Consider the following 16,455-nt stretch of genomic DNA (forward strand, 5'->3'; position numbering starts at 1 on the left):
GAAACCTGAGAAGGGGAATCAGACACATTTATCAGCCCAAGCCAGTTCCTTTCTAGTAGCTCCTACCTTACTCAGGCTGGCGATGTATTGCTGCATTAGCAGGTTACATCCATTCTACAATCTCCTCTCCCACTCCCCTGCCCCCAGATGGATGGCAGAAAGTGAAGATGGAACATAGTTGTTTGTCTGGTGGACCAGAAGGAAAGATTATATCTTCTGTAAGCACTAAATCATTGCTTTAATGTAAGTATACTTAAGCTGATGGAATATCTTCTTCAACCTTGACATACATGTAAGCTTATGAAATAAACTCATGAGGTTCAGGATAATTGTAACAGTGAATGGATAGATAGAGTGCATATATTAGAAGATCAGTACTTGCAAGTTAATGATCTATTTATTCATTTGTATATCACTCACTCATTCATTTATTCTATAAGGGTTTATAAAATGTCTGCCATGTACAGCCCTGAATATATCAAGATGAATAAAATGTAGCTGATGCTCTCAGCCTTCAAGGAGCTCACACCTGTTTATTTCTCTACCTCTGTCTCCATCCATGCAGCCACCCATCCATCCATCCATCCATCCTTCCATCCATCCGTCCATCCTTCCATCCATCCATCCACCCATCCATGCAGCCATGCAGCCATCCATCCTTCCATCCATCCATCCATCCATCCATCCATCCATCCATCCATCCATCCATCCATCCATCCATCCTTCCATCCTTCCATCCATCCATCCATCCATCCATCCTTCCATCCATCCATCCATCCATCCATCCATCCTTCCATCCATCCATCCTTCCATCCATCCATCCATCCATCCAACCATCCATCCATCCATCCTTCCATCCATCCATCCATCCATCCATCCTTCCATCCATCCATCCATCCATCCATCCTTCCATCCATCCTTCCTTCCATCCATCCATCTGATGCCCACTGAGTCCTTAGTGGCTCTCAGAGATTCACCTGTGCCTCAACCCCCCAGTACTATAGCTCTCTGAACATCTAAAAGCCCTTCGCAGAGTTGATTTGTGTGCTGGATGTTTACTCCTCCTTCTCTCTGTTTCTGTGCTTTTGGGGCTGCCTGGACAGTCCTTATTCCAATACTTTAGTGTGAACACAAAGCCTTGCCCCATCACTGGTTTCTATCTCTCCAATTCATATGTCTTAATTATTTTGTGAGTTTAGTGATTTTATATAAGATGGGGGAAAAGCAAAGGGAAGAGTCATACCCTGGAGCCTTTGACCTCTACCCATTTCCTCTCCCTTTCTCTCACCCTTCTGTGTTTCTTCTAAAGATGTAAAAATATATGAGACTTCCAACCCTCCCTGCCCCAACACACACACACACACACACACACACACACACACACACACACACACACACACACCCTACAGTCTCCCACTGAATAAATCATTCCCTGGGGGCTCAACTTTTACCCCAAGTCAGTTGGTCAAACACAGTTTTCCAAAGAAAACTTCCCACAAGGAGTTCTAGAAAGGAAATGGATTCTTTCCCCCTCTACTATGTATTATTTATCTATGTATATTTTATCTTAAAACCCCAGTCTTAAGACAGGGCATGGATAGCTGAATAAGTGATGGGAAATGATTGATAGGCAGATAGATAGGCAGGTAAGTAGTTTACCTTAAAACTAGGGTCAGCTTTCATGTACCTCAGAAAAAGCAAATGAAAAACTTCAACAATTACAGTTCGGTTTGCACCTCTATTTCTTAAGCTAAAGTTTTTAACGTAGGTGTCTTGGCCTGAGATCTTGTACTGCAAGGTACGAAAAAGCATTTAATCAAGTTTAAGCAATAAGGCATGTACTAAGTTATCTACTGTTGTGTAACAAGTTACCCCAAAACTTAGTTTCATGAAACAATAAACATTCATTATCTCACCGTTTCTGAGGGCCAGGAGTCTGGGAGCAGCTTAGCTGAGTCGTTCTGGCTTAGGGTGTCTCTTGAGGCTGTAGTCCGGATGTTGGCCCGAGTTGTGGTCATGGGAAGACTTGACTGGGATGGAAGATCTGCTTTGGAAATGCTCCTCACATGGCTATTAGCAGGAAGCCTCAGTTCCTCATAACGTGGGTCCCTTCTCACAACGTGGTGCGTGGCTTTGGAGTAATCTAGAGGACAAGGGGAAATCACAATGTATTTTATGACCAAGACTCAGAGGTGGAGGGGAGTACGTGTGGGTGTGGCTAGTAGGGGTGAGGATCGTCAATGGCCATCTTGGAGGTGACTTCCATAGCGCATGTACTTAAGGGCACCAGATTCAATTCCATGAACATCTGAGAGCAAGAAACTAGTGGAAGCAGAACTAGGAAGGTAGGAAGCTGTGGTCTCTTTCAACCCTGCTTCTTTCTAGTTCCTTTCCGTCTACAAGTGTTTGTGGCCTAATATGGTCACTTCAGGCTCCAACCCCACATACTTTTCAGTACGACATGAACGACAATAATAACAACAATGTATGCTTTCTTAATATATTTTATAGTTATCGCTATTGCAATGGCTAACATTTCTTGAGCAGTTATAGTCTATGTTCAAGGTTAAGTGCATTGCATAAGATTACATTCAATTGCAAAGTCATATGCCTGTTTTATAGATGAAGAGACTGAGAACAGGGATGTTGAAGGTTACCTGGCTAGAATTTCTGTGTCATTCATTACACTTCCTTTGAAGGCAAAATCGCTCTGGTCACTGCCAGTTAGGTGACAGTACAGTTAGGTTACAGAACAGAGACTGTTCCTTTTGAGGCTGTGGGAACCACACACCAAACTAGATGGAAAAATTAAGCATGGCAGGAAAATGGATTCACATATCTGCTGGAATAAGCAATCGTTTTGTTAAACTTAAGACTTTGTGTTAATTGCCACCATTAGTAAAGAGAAATCTACTTCTGCAATGTTCAGACAGCAGCTAAAAGCATGAAAACTGCTATAAAAGATTTTTTTCTCAGAATACCAGCAGTTTAAATGTATGCTATTATTTTTTCATATTAAATCTTGCCATCTCGTGGCTTGCCTTACAACTACTGAAGAAGCAGGAGGTTTTTGAAAGGCTACACAAGTAAAAATCCCAGAGGAAGGAGTGGATGTGTATTTCAAATATACATTCAGCTCCCTTTGCCAATAAATGAGAGGTTAAGGAGCCAGAATTTCCCCCATAAAAAGTAGAGAAATCATTTAACTACCAAGTGCTACATCCCACTGTATTATATTTTTGTCTCGTTCCATCTTTTTATATTTGTATTGTTTTTGGTGAATTCTTATTCACCAAGCCAGTGAATAGAGGAATGTGGATAAGTAGGATACATTTCCAAGGCGGGAGCGTTCACTCATTCATTCAGCAAAACACCTGTTGAGCTTTGGCACGTGAGGTGTTGTGCTGGGCGATGGTGTATTCAGGATTCATTCATCATCCTCTGATTGTATTTACTGAGAGCTTTTTAGCTTCCTGAGACCTTGAGAGATGCTGTGAAGATTAAAGAAAAAGAAGAAGAAAAGGGAGTAAGATAAATGAGATAAGCTTCTTTTTCCTAAAGGGCTTTGAAATCGCATTGAGAAAACAAAATTAACATGAAACAATCAAGAAACAGAACAAGAAAGTCTTTTTTTCCCCCTGAATAATGGGACTTTATTTCTATGCATTCTCTGTGCTCTACATGTTCAGAGAAACTCCTCTGGTAACAAACTATAGAAATGATCCCTGAGAGTATAGTCTTAAGACAGTTATTGTGTGAATTTTTGTGGTACAATCTCTGAGAACACCAGGAGGTTATAGAAAGGGCTGAAGGGCCGAAGGGAGGGGCTGGGGAGGCTTCTCAGGGGAGGTGTCACGGGGGCAGGTGCCCTCACAGGGGGCTGCTAAGAGCCCTGGAGAGTGGGGTTGGGGGAGGGATGGTAAGGAAGAGAAGAAGGGGGTGCTCTGGAGAAAGTGCCCCCACTCTGACTTGGTTTCACCCCGGGTCAGACATTTTTCTGCCTTACATCTCACCCTCCCACACCCCTAAGAACGTCCAGAGCTAAACTGGATGCTGTGATGAACACTCAGGTTTGGACGAGGCGGGTTTAGAATCTCATGGGCCCTGAAACTGCAGCCCATGACACCCCCTGGATTCTAAAGATGAGAGTTTGACCCAGAGGAGGAACCCAACTCCCGGAGCCTTTGGTCCTTCTCTGGTTCCAAACAGAAAGGCTGGGGACCATCGTGGAAAGAGCTCAGAGGAGAGTGACAAGGGGATTATGACGTGAGTGCACAGCCTCAAGGGACAGGTATTATTCAATCTGGAGAAAACGGAAGGATGAAATAAATATGATCCTTAAGTACATCAGAGGTCTTACATAGCAGAGGCTGGGGACTAACCCTGATTTCTCTGAAGGGCTATGACAACTCCATCGGAAAGTTTGGGGTCAAGTGCTGTTGGGCTACTGCCTACCCTGACATGACCAATGCCTCTGGACAGGCACCACCTATGAGGGGAACTCCAGGATTCTCCTCGGGTGGCCAGCTGCCCCAGTTTGCCCAGGACTTTCAGTCCTAAAACTGGGACTTTCCTGGGCAAACTGGGGCCAAGAGTACCTCCTTTTGGTACTTGCGTTTTGACTCAGCAGCTCACCTGGTCCAGGCTCAGGTGTGCTCCCCTCCAGTACTGCCCACGGGGGGGTCAGAACCCCCAAGATGATGACCCCCATGACCATCAGTTCCAGGGGCGAGTTGAGCTGAGATGGCGTTTACCCAAGACCACATGGTCTGGTTGCTCAGAGAATCCCAGGCACGGCAGGAACCCCGGTGCCGCTTACCAGGCTTGGGGGTCACCGTGAAGAACAAAAGCAGGAGAGTGAGTGAGTGAAAATAATAAATGGATTGATTCTTCCGTCCAGTTGTCCAGTTTTCCCAGTTGGGAAAACAAATGGGTGACAAAATGGGTGGGGCCACAACTTCCCCCTGTCTGAGGCTCACACAGTGAATTTATTTACAGTCTCTCGGCTTCTAAAAGACAGGTCACGCACAATTCCTGACAGTTTACAAGACTAACTCTCTGCTGGGAGCATTTTCAAAAGGGCCGGATCTCTCTGGAATAATTTTAATTGTATCTCAGACAGCGACGATTTTTCAAAAAGGGAATGGTTTTAATTACACTTAAGCATTTCGACATGCTTGGCAACGTGCTAAGTACCTCACAGGGATTATTTTGCTAAACCCTCATCATAATCCTACAGGCAAGGTCCCATCACACTCCCCATATTAGCAGGTGAGGAAACTGAGGTCAGGAAAGTGAGGTCACACGGTGGTAAGCTGGGCATCCGGCTGATGAGTTTGGCCCCAGAACCCGTGTTCTGCCCTGTATCAGGTGCCTGGGCTAACCTGGCAGCCGAAATGAGCTTTAGAGGCTGAATTTTATCTTGGTGTCCAGGAGACACCTGCCACTCCTAGTTGGCACAAGTCATCAAATGAATAACCAACACCTTTTATATTTAGCTGATTTCATCAGAAACTATGGAAATACCTAAAAATAGCCTCTTGTTGGCGATGCTGGTTCTCATTTTTGAAGGTAAGGACATGGTGGCAGAGAAGCAAATCTACCATTCTATTTAAAGGATCATTATTCTGGTTTTGAATAATGTAAGACTATGCTGGGATGAGGGTTTACTAGTTTAAATGCTATTTTTCATGCATGAAATTGAAAGGAACTAAGCTTGAGCTGTCAGGGGAGATGAGAGAGAGACTCAGGCCTGAGCTGCTTTGCTTCAGAAAACTCACAGCTACATGCTCCTCGCTGGGGCTTCAAGTTCCCAGACAAGATGAGGGAGAATAAATTTGACCTAATCAAGACCTTTATCTTGAAAAACTTAAGTGGTTTGACCCAAACCAGGCACCTCGGAGCACATCCTGTCTTAGTCTGTTTGGGCTGTTATGACAAAGTACCATAGACTGAGTGTCTTATAAACAACAGACACTTATTTCTTACCGTTCTGGAGGCTGGAAGTCTGAAATCAGGGTACCAGCAAGGCGGAGTCCTGGGGAGGGCCTTTTTCTGGGCCCTCCAGAGTCTCTTGTGACTCTTAAAAGGACACTAATCCCATTCATGAGGGCCCCATCTTCATGACCTCATCTAACCCTAATTATCTCCCAAAGGCCCCACTGTCTAATACCATCACATTGAGGGACAGGGTTTCAACATATAAAATTGAGGGGACACAAACATTCAGTCCACAGCATCCCCATCAATGACATTTAACAACTGGATTTCCTAAACCAAACTAGATTGGAAGCCTCTGAGCTGTATGATGTGGATTCCAGCTGTCAAACTGTTAATTCTCAGTTCACAGTGGCTGAGTTATCTCATGGGGCCCTTTGTGAGCACTAAAAACAAAGCCACCCCCTCTGGGTGGATGCAGCTCCAGGCAGGCTGAGTTTTGGTCCCATTTCATCCCACTTGCCTCCTCAACCCTGCACCCCTCAAGGGCCTACACGGTGGCTGCAGTCTCTGGGCAAACCTCAAAGCCTTTAGGTTCAGCACCTCTATGGGCCAGGTTCTACACAGGGTCCAAAGATATAAGAACAAGTAAGATATAGCCCTCGCTCTCAATGGCCATACAAGATCCTCACTCTGCTGAGGGAAGCAGACACAACAGCACATGAAGCAGGGCATCTGTGGGCAAGACGTGGCCTGGGAGTAGGGGAGCTGGAGGGTGTGAGGGGTGGGACTAAGGAGGGTTCTCTGGGGGAAGGGGCACTGGGCCTGAAGTGCATGCCTGGCTCCTCGTACTCAGAAGCATCTGGAGCGCCACACAGTTAAGTGTGGTTAAGAGCTTAGGGTCTGCAGTCGACAGGAACTGAGGGTGAATCTTGGCTCTGCCACTTACTAACTACACAACTTGGGCAAGTTATTTGTCCTTTACAAATCTTGGTTTCCTTATTTGTAAAATGGAAAAACAATAATCCTACTTTTATAGGGGTGTTGTGAGGATTAAATAAAATAATGGATGAGAAGGCCTTTGCGTCGTGATGCTCAATTGATGGCATTATTAGTATTATTGCCATAGGGAGTTTTGCCCAAGGACCCCATCTGATGCTTACACTGATGTAATCAGGAGGGAAAGGGCTGCGAGGGCAGCAGAGGGGTCAGTCCCACGTGTGGACGGCCAGGGCTGTGATTGCAGGAGGCTCAGAGTCACCAGAGCCCTCTGGAGCACCTGAGCCCCTCCCCATTCCCAGGGCATGGGAATACCTTCAACACAGGACAAAACCTTCCGTTGTGCAATCAGATGAGCATTAACCAGTAGACCATCCCAGAGGAGGAGATTTCAGAGAAGAAAATTCACTTCAAACTTCTTTTCTCAGAGCAGTTTCTTGGTAGAAGGTGGAGAGATGGTGAAAGGGTGATGAGAAAGCAAGTTGGGGACAGAGAATCAAAATTCAGGGGGATTTTGGATTTGTTCAGGTGAAAGCTTGGTGTGCAGCGTGCTCGAGAGAAAACCAGACCAGAGCAGATGGCAAGGCCACTCTCTGGGTGGTTGGATGGGTCTGTCCTTCCAGAGGCCAGTTGGGTCTGGTCTGAAGGCCCCACAGACTCACCAAGGAGCCAGCTCAGGTGGGGCTGGGGGTCCAGGAGCCCTAGCAGGTTCCCTTGCTTTTCTTGCTCCCTCTCTTGGTCAGGCTCATTTTCTTATTTTTCCAAATCTGGAGCCAGAGGATGTGGGGACACACTGGGTCTGCCAATGGGCTATCCAGTCAAGGATTCTGTTGCCAACAGAAGCCTGAAGGATATGGTACCAAAGAGCTGGGCAGAGGAGTGAGTGTTCCCTGGTGGCAGCCTTGAACTTCAATTTATCTAATCCCTTTGATATTTTCTTCCAGCATATCCTCCTCCTGAGGTAAAGCATTTCCCTGAATCACTGGCATTGCTTTCTTTTAATGGACTCTGGGAAAATGACTCAAGAATTGCAGCTGAACCAAGGAGACTTCATTTCTAGGGTGGCACTGTCCCAGCAAAGATGCTAGTCCTGGCCGTGTCACCATCTTGTCCATTCCATCCCTGGCCTTCTGGTCTCCTGTTCTCACATGTCCTTAAGTTGTGCTTCAACACCTCGTTTTGTTTGGAGCTGATTGCTTTCTGTCCTTTGAGAGCAAGTGGCATTATATAACTCACCCATTGCAGGTGAGCAGGAAATATCATTTTACCGGAAGGGCCAACCTGTATCAAAATAGTGACGTCCAAAATGTAGAAGTGGTGGTTAAAAATAAGCCATGCTCATTACATGTCTCCCTGCCCTACATAGCTGTCCAAAAACTCACATCTTGTTCTGCCCAAGTGTAAATAGTCTCCCTATTTAGAAATGGCACAGTGGGAGGTAAATGAATTGGCTAAGAGAGACCAGTCATAACTCATCACACTGAAATGCTTAAAAACTCTTTATGGAAAAATTCTAAGGCCTGTCAGTTGTTGAAAGCCAGGCTCTGTGCTAGGAGCTTTACATACATTATCTTATTTAATCCTCGCACCAACTCTTCAAGGTTCTTCTTATTTTATTTAATAGATGAGGAAGGGAGGCTCAGCAAAGTTAAGTAGCTTATTTAGGGTCATGCAGATCACGATAGGGAAACCGGGAGTCAGACAGCGGTCATTTTTGTCCTAAACCCATGTTATTTGCACTAGACCCCATTGCTAATGACTGGTCAGAGGATGAGGTTATCAGGTGCATTTGAAGACTTGTCATTCACTATTATTTTTAATCAATTAATTTATTTTTGGCTGCGTTGAGTCTTCGTTGCTGTTTGCAGGGGCTTCTCTTCGTTGCGGTGTGTGGGCTTCAGTAGTTGTGGCTCGTGATCTCTAGAGCCCAGGCTCAGTAGTTGTGGCGCACAGGTTTAGTTGCTCCAGGACATGGGGGATCTTCCCGGACCAGGGCTCAAACCTGTGTCCCCTGCATCGGCAGGCGGATTCTTCACCACTGCACCACCAGGGAAGTCCCTGTCCTTCATTATTTTTTTTTTTTTTTTACATCTTTATTGGAGTATAATTGCTTTACAATGGTGTGTTAGTTTCTGCTTTATAACAAAGTGAATCAGTTATACATATACATATGTTCTCATATCTCTTCCCTCTTGTGTCTCCCTCCCTCCCACCCTCCCTATCCCACCCCTCTAGGTGGTCACAAAGCACCGAGCTGATCTCCCTGTGCTCTGCGGCTGCTTCCCACTAGCTATCTATTTTACGTTTGGTAGTGTATATATGTCCATGCCACTCTCTCCCTTTGTCACAGCTTACCCTTCCCCCTCCCCATCTCCTCAAGTCCATTCTCTAGTAGGTCTGTGTCTTTATTTCTGTCTTACCCTTAGGTTCTTCATGACATTTTTTATTTCTTATATTCCATATATATGTGTTAGCATACGGGATTTGTCTTTCTCTTTCTGACTTACTTCACTCTGTATGACAGACTCTAGGTCCATCCACCTCATTACAAATAGCTCAATTTCGTTTCTTTTTATGGCTAAGTAATATTCCATTGTATATATAAGCCACATCTTCTTTATCCATTCATCTGTTGATAGACACTTAGGTTGTTTCCATCTCCTGGCTATTGTAGATAGAGCTACAATGAACATTTTGGTACATGACTCTTTTTGAATTATGGTTTTCTCAGGGTATATGCCCAGTACTCAGATTGCTGGGTCATATGGTAGTTCTATTTGTAGTTTTTTAAGGAACCTCCATACTGTTCTCCATAGTGGCTGTATCAATTCACATTCCCACCAGCAGTGCAAGAGTGTTCCCTTTTCTCCACACCCTCTCCAGCATTTATTCTTTCTAGATTTTTTGATGATGGCCATTCTGATTGGTGTGAGATGATATCTCATTGTAGTTTCGATTTGCATTTCTCTAATGATTAATGATGTTAAGCATTCCTTCATGTGTTTGTTGGCAGTCTGCATATCTTCTTTGCAGAAATGTCTATTTAGGTCTTCTGCCCATTTTTGGATTGGGTTGTTTGTTTTTTTCTTATTGAGCTGCATGAGCTGCTTGTAAATTTTAGAGATTAATCCTTTGTTATTGCTTCATTTGCAAATATTTTCTCCCATTCTGAGGGTTGTCTTTTGGTCTTGTTTATGTTTTCCTTTGCTGTGCAAAAGCTTTGAAGTTTCATTAGGTCCCATTTGTTTTTTGTTTTTATTTCCATTTCTCTAGGAAGTAGGTCAAAAAGGATCTTGCTGTGATTTACGTCATAGAGTGTTCTGCCTATGTTTTCCACTAAGAGTTTAATAGTTTCTGGCCTTACATTTAGGTCTGTAATCCATTTTGAGTTTATTTTTGTGTATGGTGTTAGGGAGTGATCTAATCTCATACTTTGACATGTACCTGTCCAGTTTTCCCAGCACCACTTATTGAAGAGGCTGTCCTTTCTCCACTGTACATTCCTGCCTCCTTTATCAAAGATAAGGTGACCATATGTGCGTGGATTTATCTCTGGGCTTTCTATCCTGTTCCATTGATCTATATTTCTGTTTTTGTTCCAGTACCATACTGTCTTGATTACTGTAGCTTTGTAGTATAGTCTGAAGTCAGGGAGCCTGATTCCTCCAGCTCCGTTTTTCATTCTCAAGATTGCTTTGGCTATTCGGGGTCTTTTGTGTTTCCATACAAATTGTGAAATTTTTTGTTCTAGTTCTGTGAAAAATGCCAGTGGTAGTTTGATAGGGATTGTATTGAATCTGTAGATTGCTTTGGGTAGTACAGTCATTTTCACAGTGTTGATTCTTCCAATCCAAGAACATGGTATATCTCTCCATCTATTTGTATCATCTTTAATTTCTTTCATCAGTGTCTTATAGTTTTCTGCATACAGGTCTTTTGTCTCCTTAGGTAGGTTTATTCCTAGGTATTTTATTCTTTTTGTTGCAGTGGTAAATGGGAGTGTTTTCTTGATTTCACTTTCAGATTTTTCATCATTAGTGTATAGGAATGCCAGAGATTTCTGTGCATTAATTTTGTATCCTGCTACTTTACCAAATTCATTGATTAGCTCTAGTAGCTTTCTGGTAGCATCTTTAGGATTCTCTATGTATAGTATCATGTCATCTGCAAACAGTGACAGCTTTACTTCTTCTTTTCTGATTTTGATTCCTTTTATTTCCATTTCTTCTCTGATTGCTGTGGCTAAAACTTCCAAAACTATGTTGAATAAGAGTGGTGAGAGTGGGCAACCTTGTCTTGTTCCTGATCTTACTGGAAATGCTTTCAGTTTTTCACCATTGAGGACGATGTTGGCTGTGGGTTTTGTCATATATGGCCTTTATTATGTTGAGGAAAGTTCCCTCTATGCCTACTTTCTGCAGGGTTTTTATCATAAATGGGTGTTGAATTTTGCCAAAAGCTTTCTCTGCATCTATTGAGATGATCATATGGTTTTTCTCCTTCAATTTGTTAATATGGTGTATCACGTTGATTGATTTGCGTATATTGAAGAATCCTTGCATTCCTGGAATAAACCCCACTTGATCATGGTGTACGATCCGTTTAATGTGCTGCTGGATTCTGTTTGCTAGTATTTTGTTGAGGATTTTTGCATCTATGTTTATCAGTGATACTGGCCTGTTGTTTTCTTTCTTTGTGACATCCTTGTCTGATTTTGGTATCTGGGTGATGGTGGCCTCGTAGAATGAGTTGGGGAGTGTTCCTCCCACTGCTATATTTTGGAAGAGTGTGAGAAGGATAGGTGTTATCTCTTCTCTAAATGTTTGATAGAATTCGCCTGTGAAGCCATCTGGTCCTGGGCTTTTGTTTGTTGGAAGATTTTTAATCACAGTTTCAATTTCAGTGCTTGTGATTGGTCTGTTTTTATTTTCTATTTCTTCCTGATTCAGTCTTGGCAGGTTGTGCATTTCTAAGAATTTGTCTATTTCTTCCAGATTGTCCATTTTATTGGCATAGAGTTGCTTGTAGTAATCTCTCATGATCCTTTGTATTTCTGCAGTGTCAGTTGTTACTTCTCCTTTTTCATTTCTAATTCTATTGATTTGACTCTTCTCCCTTTTTTTCTGGATGAGTCTGGCTAATGGTTTATCAATTTTGTTTATCTTCTCAAAGAACCAGATTTTAGTTTTATTGATCTTTGCTATCGTTTCCTTCATTTCTTTTTCATTTATTTCTGATCTGATCTTTATGATTTCTTTCCTTCTGCTAACTTTGGGGTTTTTTTGCTCTTCTTTCTCGAATTGCTTTAGGTGCAAGTTTAGTTGTTTATTAGGGATGTTTTCTGTTTCTTAAGGTAGGATTGTATTGCTATAAACTTCCCTCTTAGAACTGCTTTTGCTGCATCCCATAGGTTTTGGGTCGTCGTGTCTCCATTGTCATTTGTTTCTAGGTATTTTTTTATTTCCTCCTTGATTTCTTCAGTGATCACTTCGTTATTAAGTAGTGTATTGTTTAGCCTCCATGTGTTTGTATTTTTTACAGATCTTTTCCTGTAATTGACACCTAGTCTCATAGCGTTGTGGTCAGAAAAGATAGTTGATATGATTTCAATTTTCTTAAATTACCAAGGCTTGACTTGTGACCCACGATATGATCTATCCTGGAGAATGTTCCATGAGCACTTGAGAAGAAACTGTATTCTGTTATTTTTGGATGGAATGTCCAATAAATATCAGTTAAGTCCGTCTTGTTTAATATGTCATTTAAAGCTTGTGTTTCCTTATTTATTTTCATTTTGGATGATCTGTCCATTGGTGAAAGTGGGGTGTTAAAGTCCCCTACTATGAATGTGTTACTGTCAATTTCCCCTTTTATGGCTGTTCGTATTTGCCTTATGTATTGTGGTCCTCCTGTGTTGGGTGCATAAATATTAACAGCTGTTATATCTTCTTCTTGGATCAATCCCTTGATCATTATGTAGTGTCCTTCTTTGTCTCTTCTAACAGTCTTTATTTTAAAGTCTATTTTGTCTTATATGAGAATTGCTACTCCAGCTTTCTTTTGATTTCCATTTGCATGGAATATCATTTTCCATCCCCTTACTTTCAGTCTTTATATGTCTCTAGGTCTGAAGCAGGTCTCTTGTAGACAGCATATAGATGGGTCTTGTTTTTGTATCCATTCAACCAGTCTGTGTCTTTTGGCGGGAGCATTTGATCCATTTACATTTAAGGTAATTATCAATATGTATGTTCCTATTCCCATTTTCTTAATTGTTTTGGGTTTGTTATTGTAGGTCTTTTCCTTCTCTTGTGTTTCCTGCCTAGAGAAGTTCCTTTAGCATTTGTTTAAAGCTGATTTGGTGGTGCTGAACTCTCTCAGCTTTTGCTTCTCTGTAAGGTTTTAATTTCTCCATCAAATCTGAATGAGATCCTTGCTGGGTAGTGTAATCTTGGTTGTAGGTTTTTCTCCTTCATCACTTTAAATATGTCCTGCCACTCCCTTCTGGCTTGCAGAGTTTCTGCTGAAAGATCAGCTGTTAACCTTATGGGGATTCCCTTGTGTGTTATTTGTTGTTTTTCCCTTGCTGTTTTTAATATGTTTTCTTTGTATTTAATTTTTGAAAGTTTGATTAATATGTGTTTTGGCGTGTTTCTCCTTGGATTTATCCTGTATTGGACTTTCTGTGCTTCCTGGACTTGATTAACTATTTCCTTTCCCATATTAGGGAAGTTTTCAACTATAATCTCTTCAAATATTTTCTCAGTCCCTTTCTTTTTCTCTTCTTCTTCTGGAACCCCTATAATTCGAATGTTGGTGCGTTTAATGTTGCCCCAGAGGTCTCTGAGACTGTCCTCAGTTCTTTTCATTCTTTTACTTTATTCTACTCTGCAGTAGTTATTTCCACTATTTTATCTTCTAGGTCACTTATCCGTTCTTCTGCCTCAGTTATTCTGCTATTGATCCCATCTAGAGTATTTTTAATTTATTTTTATTGTGTTGTTCATTGTTGCTTCTTTCATCTTTAGTTCTTCTAGGTCCTTGTGAAATGTTTCTTGCATTTTCTCTATTCTATTTCCAAGATTTTGGATCATCTTTACTATCATTATTCTGAATTCTTTTTCAGGTAGACTGCCTATTTCCTCTTCATTTGTTTGGTCTGGTGGGTTTTCCTCTTACTCCTTCATCTGCTGTGTGTTTTTCTGTCTTCTCATTTTGCTTATCTTACTGTGTTTGGGGTCTCCTTTTTGCAGGCTGCAGGTTCGTAGTTCCCATTGTTTTTGGTGTCTGTCCCCAGTGGCTAAGGTTGGTTCAGTGGGTTGTGTAGGCTTCCTGGTGGAGGGGACTAGTGCCTGTGTTCTGGTGGATGAGGCTGGATCTTGTCTTTCTGGTGGGCAGGTCCACGTCTGGTGGTGTGCTTTGGGGTGTCTGTGGACTTATTTTGATTTTAGGCAGCCTCTCTGCTAATGGGTGGGGTCGTGTTCGTGTCTTGCTAGTTGTTTGGCATAGAGTGTCCAGCACTGTAGCTTGCTGGTTGTTGAGTGAAGCTGGGTGCTGGTGTTGAGATGGAGATCTCTGGGAGATTTTCGCCGTTTGATATTATGTGCAGCTGGGAGGCCTCTTGTGGACCAGTGTCCTGAAGTTGGCTCTCCCACCTCAGAGGCACAGCACTGACTCCTGGCTGCAGCACCAAGAGCCTTTCATCCACACGGCTCAGAATAAAAGGGAGAAAAAGTAGAAAGAAAGAAAGAAAGAAGGAAGGAAAGAAAGAAGATAAAATAAAGTAAGATAAATAAAGTTATTAAAATAAAAAATAATTATTAAGAAAAAAAATTTTTTTAAAGAAGAAAAAAAAAAGAACGGATAGAAACCTAGGACAAATGCTGAAAGCAAAGCTATACAGACAAAATCTCACACAGAATCATACACATACACACTCACAAAAAGAGGAAAAGGGGAAAAAATAATCTATCTTGCTCTCAAAGTCCACCTCCTCTATTTGGGATGATTCGTTGTCTATTCAGGTATTCCACAGATGCAGGTACATCAAGTTGATTGTGGAGATTTAATCTGCTGCTCCTGAGGCTGCTGGGAGAGATTTCCCTTTCTCTTCCTTGTTCACACAGCTCCCAGGGGCTCAGCTTTCTATTTGGCCCCGCCTCTGCGTGTAGGTCGCTGGAGGGCATGTGTTCTTTGCTCAGACAGGACGAGGTTAAAGAAGCAGCTGACTCGGCAGCTGTGGCTCACTCAGGCCGGGGGAGGGGGGGTGGAGGGAGGGGCACGGAGTGCGGGGCGAGCCTGCGGCGGCAGAGGCCGGCATGACGTTGCACCAGCCTGAGGCGCGCCGTGCGTTCTCCCGGGGAAGTGGTCCCTGGATCCCGGGACCCTGGCAGAGGCGGGCTGCACAGGCTCCCCGGAAGGGGGATGTGGACAGTGACCTGTGCTCGTACACAGGCTTCTTGGTGGTGGCAGCAGCGCCCTTAGCATCTCATGCCCGTCTCTGGGGTCCGCGCTTTTAGCCGCAGCTCGTGCCCGTCTCTGGAGCTCCATTATGCAGCGCTCTTAATCCCCTCTCCTCGCCCACCAGGAAACAAAGAGGCAAGAAAAGGTCTCTTGCCTCTTCTGCAGCTCCAGACTTTTCCCGGACTCCCTCCCGGCCAGCCGTGGCGCACTAACCCCCTGCAGGCTGTGTTCACGCCGCCAACCCCAGTCCTCTCCCTGCCTCCGACTGAAGCCCGAGCCTCAGCTCGCAGCCCCGCCCGCCCCGGCGGGTGAGCAGACAAGCCTCTCGGGCTGGTGAGTGCAGGTCGGCACTGATCCTCCGTGCGGGAATCTCTCCACTTGCCCTCCGCACCCCTGTTGCTGTGCTCTCCTCCGCGGCTCCGAAGCTTCCCCCTCCGCCACCCGCAGTCACTACCTGCGAAGGGGCTTCTAATGTGTGGAAACCTTTCCTCTTTCACAGCTCCCTCCCACTGGTACAGGTCCCGTCCCTATTCTTTTGTTTCTGTTTTTTCTTTTTTCTTTTGCCCTATTCAGGTACGTGGGGAGTTTCTTGCCTTTTGGGAGGTCTGAGGTCTTCTGCCAGCGTTCAGTAGGTGTTCTGTAGGAGTTGTTCCACATGTAGATGTATTTCTGGTGCATCTGTGGGGAGGAAGGTGATCTCCGCGTCTTACTCTTCCGCCATCTTCCCGATTCTCCCCTGTCCTTTATTATTGTCAGGAAATTCTTGGCCTGATACTTGGCTGAAAGGTACTACAGTGAGGCTGCTTATGAGGATAAAGCCTGAAATTAAATTCCCTCTCACTGTGGTCGAGTCCATTCCTGGCTTCCCTGAACCCCAGGCCCTTGGCCTGGTTCTTGTTCTGTAAATGATGGTCCACATGACAGTGACAGGGTTGGTGTCCTGCTTGCCTCTGTGCACTGGCCTTTCGTGGATTTTCTGATAATAATGGCTGTTAAGATTTTAAAGCAGTCCAATAAATAGTGCCTCCAATCCTGTCCATATTCTGAATCAGAAAT

General features: G+C 43.6%; 1 pseudogene; it reads right to left on the reverse strand.

Annotated features, from left to right (window-relative positions):
- Positions 1-3,661: 3,661 nt before the first annotated feature.
- LOC113628697 (uncharacterized) lies at positions 3,662-3,741 on the reverse strand (annotated as a pseudogene).
- Between the last annotated feature and the right edge of the window lie 12,714 nt (positions 3,742-16,455).

The sequence above is a fragment of the Aethalodelphis obliquidens genome, unplaced genomic scaffold (assembly GCF_003676395.1).
Source record: "Aethalodelphis obliquidens isolate GAN/ISIS:26980383/991018 unplaced genomic scaffold, ASM367639v1 scaffold24, whole genome shotgun sequence".
NCBI classification, from domain to species: domain Eukaryota; kingdom Metazoa; phylum Chordata; class Mammalia; order Artiodactyla; family Delphinidae; genus Aethalodelphis; species Aethalodelphis obliquidens.